General features: G+C 55.4%; 1 pseudogene; it reads right to left on the bottom strand.

The window, feature by feature from the left end:
• Nucleotides 1-5,231: 5,231 nt before the first annotated feature.
• Nucleotides 5,232-5,631, bottom strand: LOC123832530 (annotated as a pseudogene).
• Nucleotides 5,632-9,553: the final 3,922 nt, after the last annotated feature.

The following is a 9,553-nucleotide window of genomic DNA, read 5'->3' as shown; positions in this document are numbered from 1 at the left end:
CCCAGCGCTGTCTTCCTCAGTGGCCCCCGTCCCCAACCTTTTCTCCCCAGGGCTGCCCCGGCTCTCCCACCGAGCCGAGGCAGCTTGAGCCTGCACCCACACTCCAGCTTCCCTCCGGGCAGGGGTCGGTTTTCAGCATCCCTGTGCCCGCGCCCCTCCTCCCTGTGTGTTTTCACTGCGCAATGAAAAGCCAAACCCCAGCTTGCCGACCTCTCACCCCCGAAGATCCGCTCTGTTTGCGCAGGAGCCCTGAGGACGCAATGAGAGGCTGATGTCCTGCAGCTGGGCTGAGTTTGGGCCGTACGGGGGGGGGCAAAGAGGGGGACATGTGGGCAGCAAGGCAGGTCTAGACGGTGGCGGAGGGTGAGGGTGACAGCAGTCCCAGCTCACACAGGACTTTCCTCTCCACCGTGTTCTCTGCTCTGAGCCTGTGGGCCCCAGAGTCGGAAGCTTCCAGGGCTGTAACGAGCCTTAGTTTATACACAAACAGCTGCATTTTTCTACTACTGTTTACTGCAAAGGGAGCGGGTCCCAGCAGCCTCGAAGCTCCCTGCGGTCTCAGGAGTAGGTTCAAGCTACTTCTCGAGGGCAGCACAGTCCGTGCATGGGGAGCATCCAGGTGGGGCCCCCAGCTCTGGGGCCTGATGTTCAGTCTCCTGTTTCCCGTTCCTCTGGACCTTGGGCTCCCTCCAAGGTCCCTCATCCGTGCACTTCCCAAAGCATAAACAGGGGGATAAAGAGCTTAGGAGCGGAGGCCAGTCATTCAGACTCAGTGAGATCAGCTGTCAGGCAGAGACCCCGCGGGACAGGCCCTGTGCCTCAATGTGTCATCACCTCCATGCGAGGTCACATATGGACCCTTTCCACACCCCACTGTCACCAGGGCCCCACAAATGCCCAGTGCCTGGGGCTTCTGCAGGCTGGCCAGACTCAGTGCCGGCTGTGGTGTTCAGGGAGGCTCACAGCCCAGGAGCCCTGGCCACCAGGTCACCCTGCTGCCACGGGGCCAGCTGTGAGGTGGGAGGTGCCCCCCTGCCCAGAGGGCAGGCTCCCCTCGCCTCTTTTGATCTCTGGGTTGCCAGCAGCTAAGCAAAGGGACTCCGCCCCTGGGGAGAAGAGAGTGGTGACTGCCACTCCCCCTTCCTCCAACCATGGCGCAGACCCCTTGGAGAGGCAGGGAGGTGGCCGTGGAGGTGGTAGGCAGCATCCCCTCGTCGCTGTGTGGCGCAGCGGCTAGTGCTGGGCCTTGGTACTCAGTATCACAGGCTCCTGCCCTCCCCCACTTTGATGGAGTGAGCAGCCCCCTCCTGTGGCTGCGGCAAGACCGAATGTACTGCCCAACGGAGCACCTCCCATGGGCCCGAGCACAGCTGGGAATCAGGGATGACAGCCTTGTGGCAGCTGCACCAGCCAGGCTTCGGGCTTCGGAGGGTGGGCCGGAGAGGGGGGATGAGAGGTTTATGACAGACACTGCTGCTTCCGGTGTCACACTGCCAGTGACTCAGAGTCACATTCAGGGGTTTCTTGTCTCTCTTCACAACCTTTGTTCAGGAAAAAAGGTATAAGAACCAAATTTCCTTATCTCTTGACTAGTCCCCAAGCCCCCATCCCTTAGTCCCTTGATTCTCCTTCTGGGAGGGATGGGCCCGAGGGGAAGGGTGGGCCCAGGAGCAGACACACCGGGGTTGAAACCCCAGTCTTGACTGGAGCTGGTTGTGTGGCCTTGAGAAAGTGACTCATATGATCTAATTGTCCTCACCTATGATGTCATGGCCAGTAGCGCCTGTCTTACGGGGTGAGACCCTGCCCCTGAGGAGGGCACTGGCAGGCTCTGTGTGCCCCCACACAGGCACCTCCTCGTCTTGACACTGGGCCTCAGATAATAAGCACCAGTGTCCACAGGGACCTCGGGGCGGGAGCAGGGGCAGCCCTCGGGTCACTACAGCTTTCGCTCTGGAGGAGTTTAGAGCCATGGATCCCCGACTCCCAGGCCAGAGGGGGGCCAGCTGAACATCTGCGGGTCCCCACAACTTCCCCAAATGCCTTCCAGGGAGGGAGAGCTCAATCGCATCTCTCAGGCCTCCATAAATCACACACCCAGCAAGGCCACCTGGCAGGTGGGCTCCAGTGCCCACCGGTGTCCTGGTAAGCATCTTCCACTTGCCCAGGGGTGCCCGTGACCACGCACGTGGCCTGACCACTCAGAACTGCACATGCCACCCCACCTCTAAGCAAACTGGCAGCTCTTGAGACACAGGCTGGGGGCCCGGAGTGCAGAGTGCCCTGTGGGCTGCTACTGGGACAGTCCCCACAGCCATTGCCCTACCCCCTTCCCTGCAGGGAGGATGGAAAGAGGGAGGGGCAGCTGGTGAGAAAACAAACTTCAGACCCATTATCTGCCCGCTCTCTGCTCTCAGCACAATTAAAGGTAGCTCTAATCCAGAATGAAAAGCAAACCCAGCTCCCCTCTTGTCCCCTGCTAATCAGGGCCCTGGGCCCTGGTTCCTGTTTTCAATACAAATATTCAATTAGACTTTCCTACAGATTCCAGTAATTGGGTTTCCAAGGGGGAGGTTCCCACAGAGAGAGAGAGACCCAGAGACAGAGAGACCCAGGAGGTGTAGGCAGCCTCAGGCAGAGCAGGAGGTGGGGCAGGAAAGGGGGCCTCCACGGGGGCTTCAGATTTGCCCTAATGGTCAAAAACCACTTGTCTAGAACTCCGTGCCTGAGATTCAGGTTTTCCCTGAACTGGCCTGACAGCAGGACTGAATCTTCAGGAACAGACCACAGACCCTCCTGGACCTGCCTGGGACCGACACGCCGTGGACTCTGCGATGTCCTGCTTGTCCTGCCGCCCCGCTCGCCGCCCCCCCCCCGCCCCCGCCCCCGCCCCCGGTGCCGGCACCCGGTGCCGGCACCCTCTCCTGTTTAAAAACACTAAAACCTCTCAAGGCCCTCCACCTTCGACACAGATCGCTGCACGTGAGGATCCTCCTCTTTCCTATAGCAGCCTATTGGAGTACCTTCCAAAGCAGACTGTTTTCCCGGAGAAACTGAGACCCGGGGAGCAGAACAATCCCACCTGAGGCTGCCCTGCAGGTCAGGGCCTAGGCCTGAGCAGCCCCCAGGGCTCCTTGTGGCCCCAGGTTGTTCCCGCCCAGTCAGCCCCAGGAAAGGTTCCAGCCCCAGCCCTGGCCCCAGCCCCAGTCCCAGCCCCAGCCCCAGGGCGACCCCCTGAGATACAAAGGAAAGATACTTCCACCCCTGACCACTCCCAGGAATCAGTTTCCTCCATGGGAACCTTTCTCCTGCAAATCCTAGGGACACTGAAAGGGCCAAGAAGCCAAGATTCAAGTAAGAAGTAAGACATGGCACAAGGCGATTTTTAGAACATAGGGAGGAGGTGGGGCTAGTAGCTCTTCTTTCTTTTTATTTTTGGTCCCATCTAAGAAGCCAAGCTACAAGACAGGCTGGGGGGGGTGGGGGTGAGGAGGGGGGAGACTGAAGAAGGAGCCCAGCTGGTTCTCCTAATTATAAACCCTAAAGCCTTCTTGACAGACGGGCCTGACAGTGTGGGACTGAGCCCTCTTATCCTGGCACAGGCTGCACCTGGAGGTCTCTGTGCATGACCTCCAGACGGAGGACAAGGTTGACTGGAAAGGGAAGAGGAAAGAGGAGGGGCTGGAGCCCCGGCACCCCCCAGTGGAAGAGACACAGACTCCAAGATGGCTGGCTGGACAGCTGGGGGAGGGGGAGGATTAGCACCTGAGATGGGGCCACAGAAGGCGCGGGGAATCCTGGCTTCTGGGGCCTCTGCTGAAGGAAAGGCAACCATAGGCAGACATCACCTAAAGGTTTCCCAGTTTTCCCCCTCAGTTACCCGCCACTGGTTGGATAGATGGTTCTCTGGGACCTCTTCAACACCTAGTCTATCAGACCTTCCCCCAAACACTGGGTCAGCCTCTCCGGAGGCAGCAACCCCAAAGTGCAGAGGAACTTGAGGTCTACAGTTCAGCCCAAAGATGTTCACCCATCATAACCAGAGCGGGCCCTAGGCCCCCGGCTGGCCGGGTAGAGGCTGCCCTGCTGGAGCCAGAAGTCAGTGTGAAGTCCTCGGGGAGTGAGGGAGAGCAGACCGGGAGGTGTTCCCCATGGCAGGGCGCCCGGGAGGCCAGAGCCGCGCCAGCGCTTTCCAAGGGAGTCTGGCTTGGGATTTATGAGTCTCTTGCTCCTATTTAAAAAGACACTGGGCCTCAAGTGCTCTGGAGAGGATCGAGACACGGAGCCAAGGCACGGACGGAGGGACTCTGGCTTTCTTGAGAGGCACCACACTGTCCCCTCTGAGGCCACCTTCAGGGCTCCCTGATTCCCTGGTCCCAGCCGAGGGCTTGGAGCTCCTCCACGTCTGGTTTAGGACAAAGGACACGCAGAGGAGTGGGAGAGGGTCTTGGGCCCGAGGAGGAGCTTCAAGTTCTTGAAAAGTAGCCTCAAAGGTCAGCTTTGCCAAGACTCTCAGGCCATCTGACTCAGGCTTGGAAGAGAAAGATCACTGTCCGTAACCTCGCTGTCTTTCCAGGGTTACTGTTCTCAGTCATTCCAGAAGCATCTCCTCTGGACCCCAAACTGCTCTGGCAATTCTCCTCCCTCTACAAGTCCTTCTCTCACTCCCCACACCGAGATTTGGACTCCACGTAAGCCCTTTGGTTTAGATTCCACTTACATCCTGATTGGGGGTCAGATAGTCCGAAGATGCTGACCTCTCCGGTGTCCGGCCCAGGCCACGCACAGGCCAACACAGGCTGTGGCTGCTGCTGCTGGTGGCTCGTCCTGTATGTGGTGAAGGCTTCTGGCTGTGGGTCCTGCTTAGAGACCATCTCAGGATGACAGGGACTGTGGGAGAAGAGACACCCGAGGCCCTAACAACCAGTTCCAGCAGGAAATAAGCAGTGTTGGGGGGAAGAGGAGCAATCCTAGGAGGCGCTAAACTGAAAGTGAGAATACTTGCAGGATCAATTCATGGGAGCAGGGGGAGAAGCAAAATCGAGGGAAATGAAGACAGTGGGGGTGAGCAGATTGTTTTTCCACACTGATTTTTTTTAAATGTTTGATTCTTTGTTTTAGAGTAAGTTCTCTTAAACCAGGTCATACATTCCCCACACTGATATCGCGTGGACCACTATGATACAGGCAGCGGGGTTCCTAGTGGTGGGTGTGCCTTGCCCTGCCTGGCCTCAGCTGGGCAGTTCCGCCTGCAGTTCCTCGTTCCCACGGCCCTCCGCGGCCCGCCTCTCCTGTTCCTGCACACAGTTGGTCCGGGCAGCTGGATTAGCCTCACGGTTTTCCTTAGTCCATTCCATTTTCAGGATTGGCTTTTCCGCCACCGTTGTGCTGAAGTTGTCCTCCAGAGACAGGCCTTTCTTCTTTGGAGAAGCTAAAATTCACGGGGCTTCTGAGATGGGAGACAGTGGCTTTCAGGTCAGTGCCAAAGCCTGACCAGAGGCAGGTCTGTTGATTTGCTTCATTTCCATGTTGTCGTACATGCGGATGCTGATGTCGCAGGCTTCAGGGTAAAAGCAGGAGCAAATCAGGGAGAACATGAACAGCTCCTTCATCTTTTTCCTTGTAGGCCATCACTGTTTAAGCCGCTGCAAGGATACGCAGACGCCGAGGGGTGGCAAAGGCAGGGGTCCAGCTGCAGCAGAGAGCCAGAGAGAAGCGGGGGTGAGCAGATCAACAGGCTCCCAGCCACGGTCCAGTTAGATAAGGTGCAAATTCAGCAAGGGGCCAGAGCTATTGCAGGAGATTGTTTTCAATGACATGAAAATGCCCTGGAGATGCTTGGAATCCATCTTATGACGAACAGGTATTACTGACTACAAGATATCTGCAGGAAGACTGTCATCTGTGGCAGAGAAAAGGAGCTGTAGGAAGAGGTACATCTATCTCCGAACTCCATTAGGGGCTGCGCCTCCACCCTTTGGCACATGCTGTTTCATTTGGGGACTTTTTTGTAATCCTCACCCAAGGACATGCTTATTGATTTTAGAGAGAGAGGAAGGGGGAGAGAGAAACATCAATCAGTTGCCTCCCATACGTGCCTTCATGGGGGGATCAAACCGGCAACCTAGGTATGCATCCTGACCGGGACTTGAATCCATGACCTTCTGGTGTATGGGATGATGCTCCAACTAGCTGAGCCGCCCGGCCAGGGCGACACCACGCCATTGTCTGGAATGCCCACACTTCCCTACACACCTGTTCTTTCTTCCCACTCCCCATTAAGTTATTGTGAGAATTGAATGCATTGATTCTTATAAAATCCTTAGACAGAATCCACAACAGCACCCAGAGGTTAGTTGTTACTATTACTGCTATTCTTCCACAGCGCCTTTCAGATACCTCTGCACAGGTCACGTGGGCTAGGAGCATGTGCCCGTCCGTCACACCTGCCTAACAGAGTTCTTGGCTAGCAGGAACCATTCAAACATGCTTCCGTGGCCTAAGAACCTGGGATATGGGATAGTGTAGAGCCTGGTATATGCTGAGTGAACATTAAACGTTGAACGAATATATAGATGAAAAAATGCTTGTGCGCGTCGGGGTGTACTATGAGCAGAACATGTGTCTGCCCCCAGAGGTGGTCACACTCCCTCAGGCATGGGCTCCATCCCCCGACCCACCGGTTCAGGCACTCTGCCAACAGCCTGTGGTCTGTTGTCTTAGGAGAGAGTTCACTTTGCTTTTTTTCCAACATCAACAACAACGTGGAGATGGAAAACAGACCAGGACCAATGAAAGCTGTTCCTCCTCCTCCAGCTGAGGTTCCAGCCATTTTAATTCTGCCCTCGAGACTCAGCCAGGAGTAATCAGGAAGCATCTAAAGTTAGCTGTGGTAACTTGAGCAAGAGCGAAAGGGACTAACTCCTAAGGGGCACAGTCTCTAGTGGAAAGAGTGGGAACTCCATGGAAACCAGGGCAACATCTGGTGCTCTGGCACCCAGGACAATGCCCAGGAGGGACTCCAGAACCCTGTGACTCAATGCTTGGTCACAAATTAGAACAATCTAGTTGTCAGTTGTCCCAGAATCCTCTGTGCTTCAAGTTAGAGGCCACAGCTACCATCTGGAAAATGTCAGCTGGAGTTTGGTTATGGGAGACCATTCTCTCTCCTACCCAACTAGCTCCTTTCAAACTTCGTTATTTGGGTTCTCATGTCTCACCTCTGGGTTAGGCACATGGTAGGTGCTTGGCCGCCTTTGTCAAATTCTTCATGACCATTTTGGTCCATAGGGATTCCTGCATCCTCTGAACTAAGAGAAACTTACTGACTTTACCATTCACGTATCCATCCATCCAACATTTACTGAGCACCTAGTATAAGCTAGATCTTGAAGCAGGGACGAGGGATTCACGCAAAGAGGAGAGAGACACAGTTCTGCCTCGAGGAGCTCAGTCGGCTGAGGAGACACAATGGGAACAACTGCAATGTCACGTGACAACTGCTCCGAGGAGCGTCACACCTGCCAGGAACGACGGGAACACAGGCAGAGGACAAATGGGTCTGCCTAGGGAACCAAAGAAGATTTCTGTTGGCCCTCGGCATACACTGCCTTCTGTTACTAGTTTCCCTTTTTATTTCCTTGTCCCCAGAGAGGAGCGACTTATAGCCAAAGAATGTGTGCTCCGATTTTTAACATTCTGATCCACACAGGACTTTTCACATAGTAGGAGTCCAATGAATGTTCTTTCACTGGTGATCGATGACCTAGGAATGTGGGGATCTTTCATTATAGCAAATGGAGACAGTTTTCACCCCCTGAACATCTATGAAATAAGTTGAAACTGTAGAGCCGGGCCGTCCAAACTTCTGGCGTCTCTGGGCCACACTGGAAGAAGAAGAGTTGTCTTGGGCCACACACTAAGTACATTGCAACATGCAATCACGCACAAAAATAAATCTCATGATGTTTTAAGTAAGTTTATGATTTTGTGTTGGGCCACATTCATAGCCACCCTGGGCTGCACGCGGCCCATGGCCGTGGTTTGGACACCCTTGAAGAGGAAAGTAATTAGGGTGAGGGTCTTCTGGACCCACCAGTGGGTGACTTAGTGACATTGCAGGATCTCCTGCAAATGTGTCAACAATGGGATGTCTCCCCTGTGCCCACGGTAATTTTGATCTGCTGCCCTGTAAGGACATGGGAATGGGTCATGGGTGCTTTGAGGGCCGATTGGCTCCCAGGATCCTCTTGTGTTCAGGGCCCCCAACAAAAGGCAAAAGACCAAGGCCTATGAGGAGGAGAATTTACAAGTTAGAGGGGTAATTCCAAGGGTCAGATTCAAGTCCTTCGCTTGGCTTCCACAGCCCTTCTCCTCGGGCCCCACCCGTCTCTTGGCCTCGTCCTGGTCATTGCTGCCCCGCTGATGACCAGGACGAGGTCCTGTTGCCCACACTGTTGCCCACACTTGGTGGGCCCTTCACGTCCCTGTGTCTCTTACATCTCGGGACACCCTCTTCCTTCTTAAGCTGAGGACACCTACTGAGCCTTTAAGAACCAGCTCCAATGTCACCTCCTCCGCTAAGCATTCCCTGACGATCCCCAGCAGAACTGGTTACTCAGTTCTCTCAGCAACTCTGGCACTTTGCGTCTGTTCCTGCTGAGACACTCCCTGTGGTGTGCACACATTCATTAGGCTGTTTGGGTCACGGAACAAACAGGACTGCAAAGCCTGGACAATCACCAGAGCCGCCGAGCTCACGTGCTCAGCCAGGAGCTCTGAGGTCAATGGGACTGTGGGCGCAGCAGTTTCTCCTGCAGACTGAAAGTCCCTGGGCCCTTTAGCCGTGGATTCACCCTTAACACTACTCACTAGTCCCTCTTCATCCTCAGTACCTCCTCTTTCCCTCCCTACCATACAGTCATTCAAATCTCATGAAGGCCGAGTTCCCTCTCAGGTCTGTGCCCCTTTCCTTGGCTCAGTTGCCACCACCATAGTCACAGTGGTCCCTAACCTTGACTGCATATTCGAGTCACCTGGAGAGCTGCTAGTCTTCCATTGGTTTCTCTCTACTCCTGGGTTAGAGACCCCGTCCTGGCCTTGGCACCAGGCAAGGCCAGGGACCCCTGACCCGGGGCCCCTCTCCTGTGCTCACCACACAGCCGTTCTGGTCCTTGTATGTGCCAGACGCTCCCCTCCGTGGGGCTGTCTCAGGGCGTGTTCCCTTGCCCAAGAGAGTTTTTCTTCTTTCTCCCTGTCTGGGTTAACAACTCCTCCTCCACCTCTTAGAGGATCAGACTGTGAGCTCTTAAGAAGACAGCCTCGCTGCAAACCCCAGCTCCAGGACTGTGTGTGCCCACTGCATAGGCGACTCTGAGCGCAGCGACCTCACTGAGCCAGTGTGTCCCCAGAAGGGGACTCTGGGCAGAGGCGTCAACTGCGGGACAGCAGCACGGTAACCGACGTAGGTGTCTGTCTCCCCACTTCTCACTGATGCTTACAGAAGAGCACCGTGGCTTGTGTGCCTGGTACCTGTATCTGTGCCTGACACTTA

Source organism: Phyllostomus hastatus, unplaced genomic scaffold (assembly GCF_019186645.2).
Source record: "Phyllostomus hastatus isolate PE091 unplaced genomic scaffold, TTU_PhHast_1.1 phas_scaffold_193, whole genome shotgun sequence".
In the NCBI taxonomy this organism is placed as follows: Eukaryota; Metazoa; Chordata; class Mammalia; order Chiroptera; family Phyllostomidae; genus Phyllostomus; species Phyllostomus hastatus.
The sequence above is the reverse complement of the archived record's forward strand: the minus strand, read 5'-3'. Positions and strand labels throughout refer to the sequence as shown.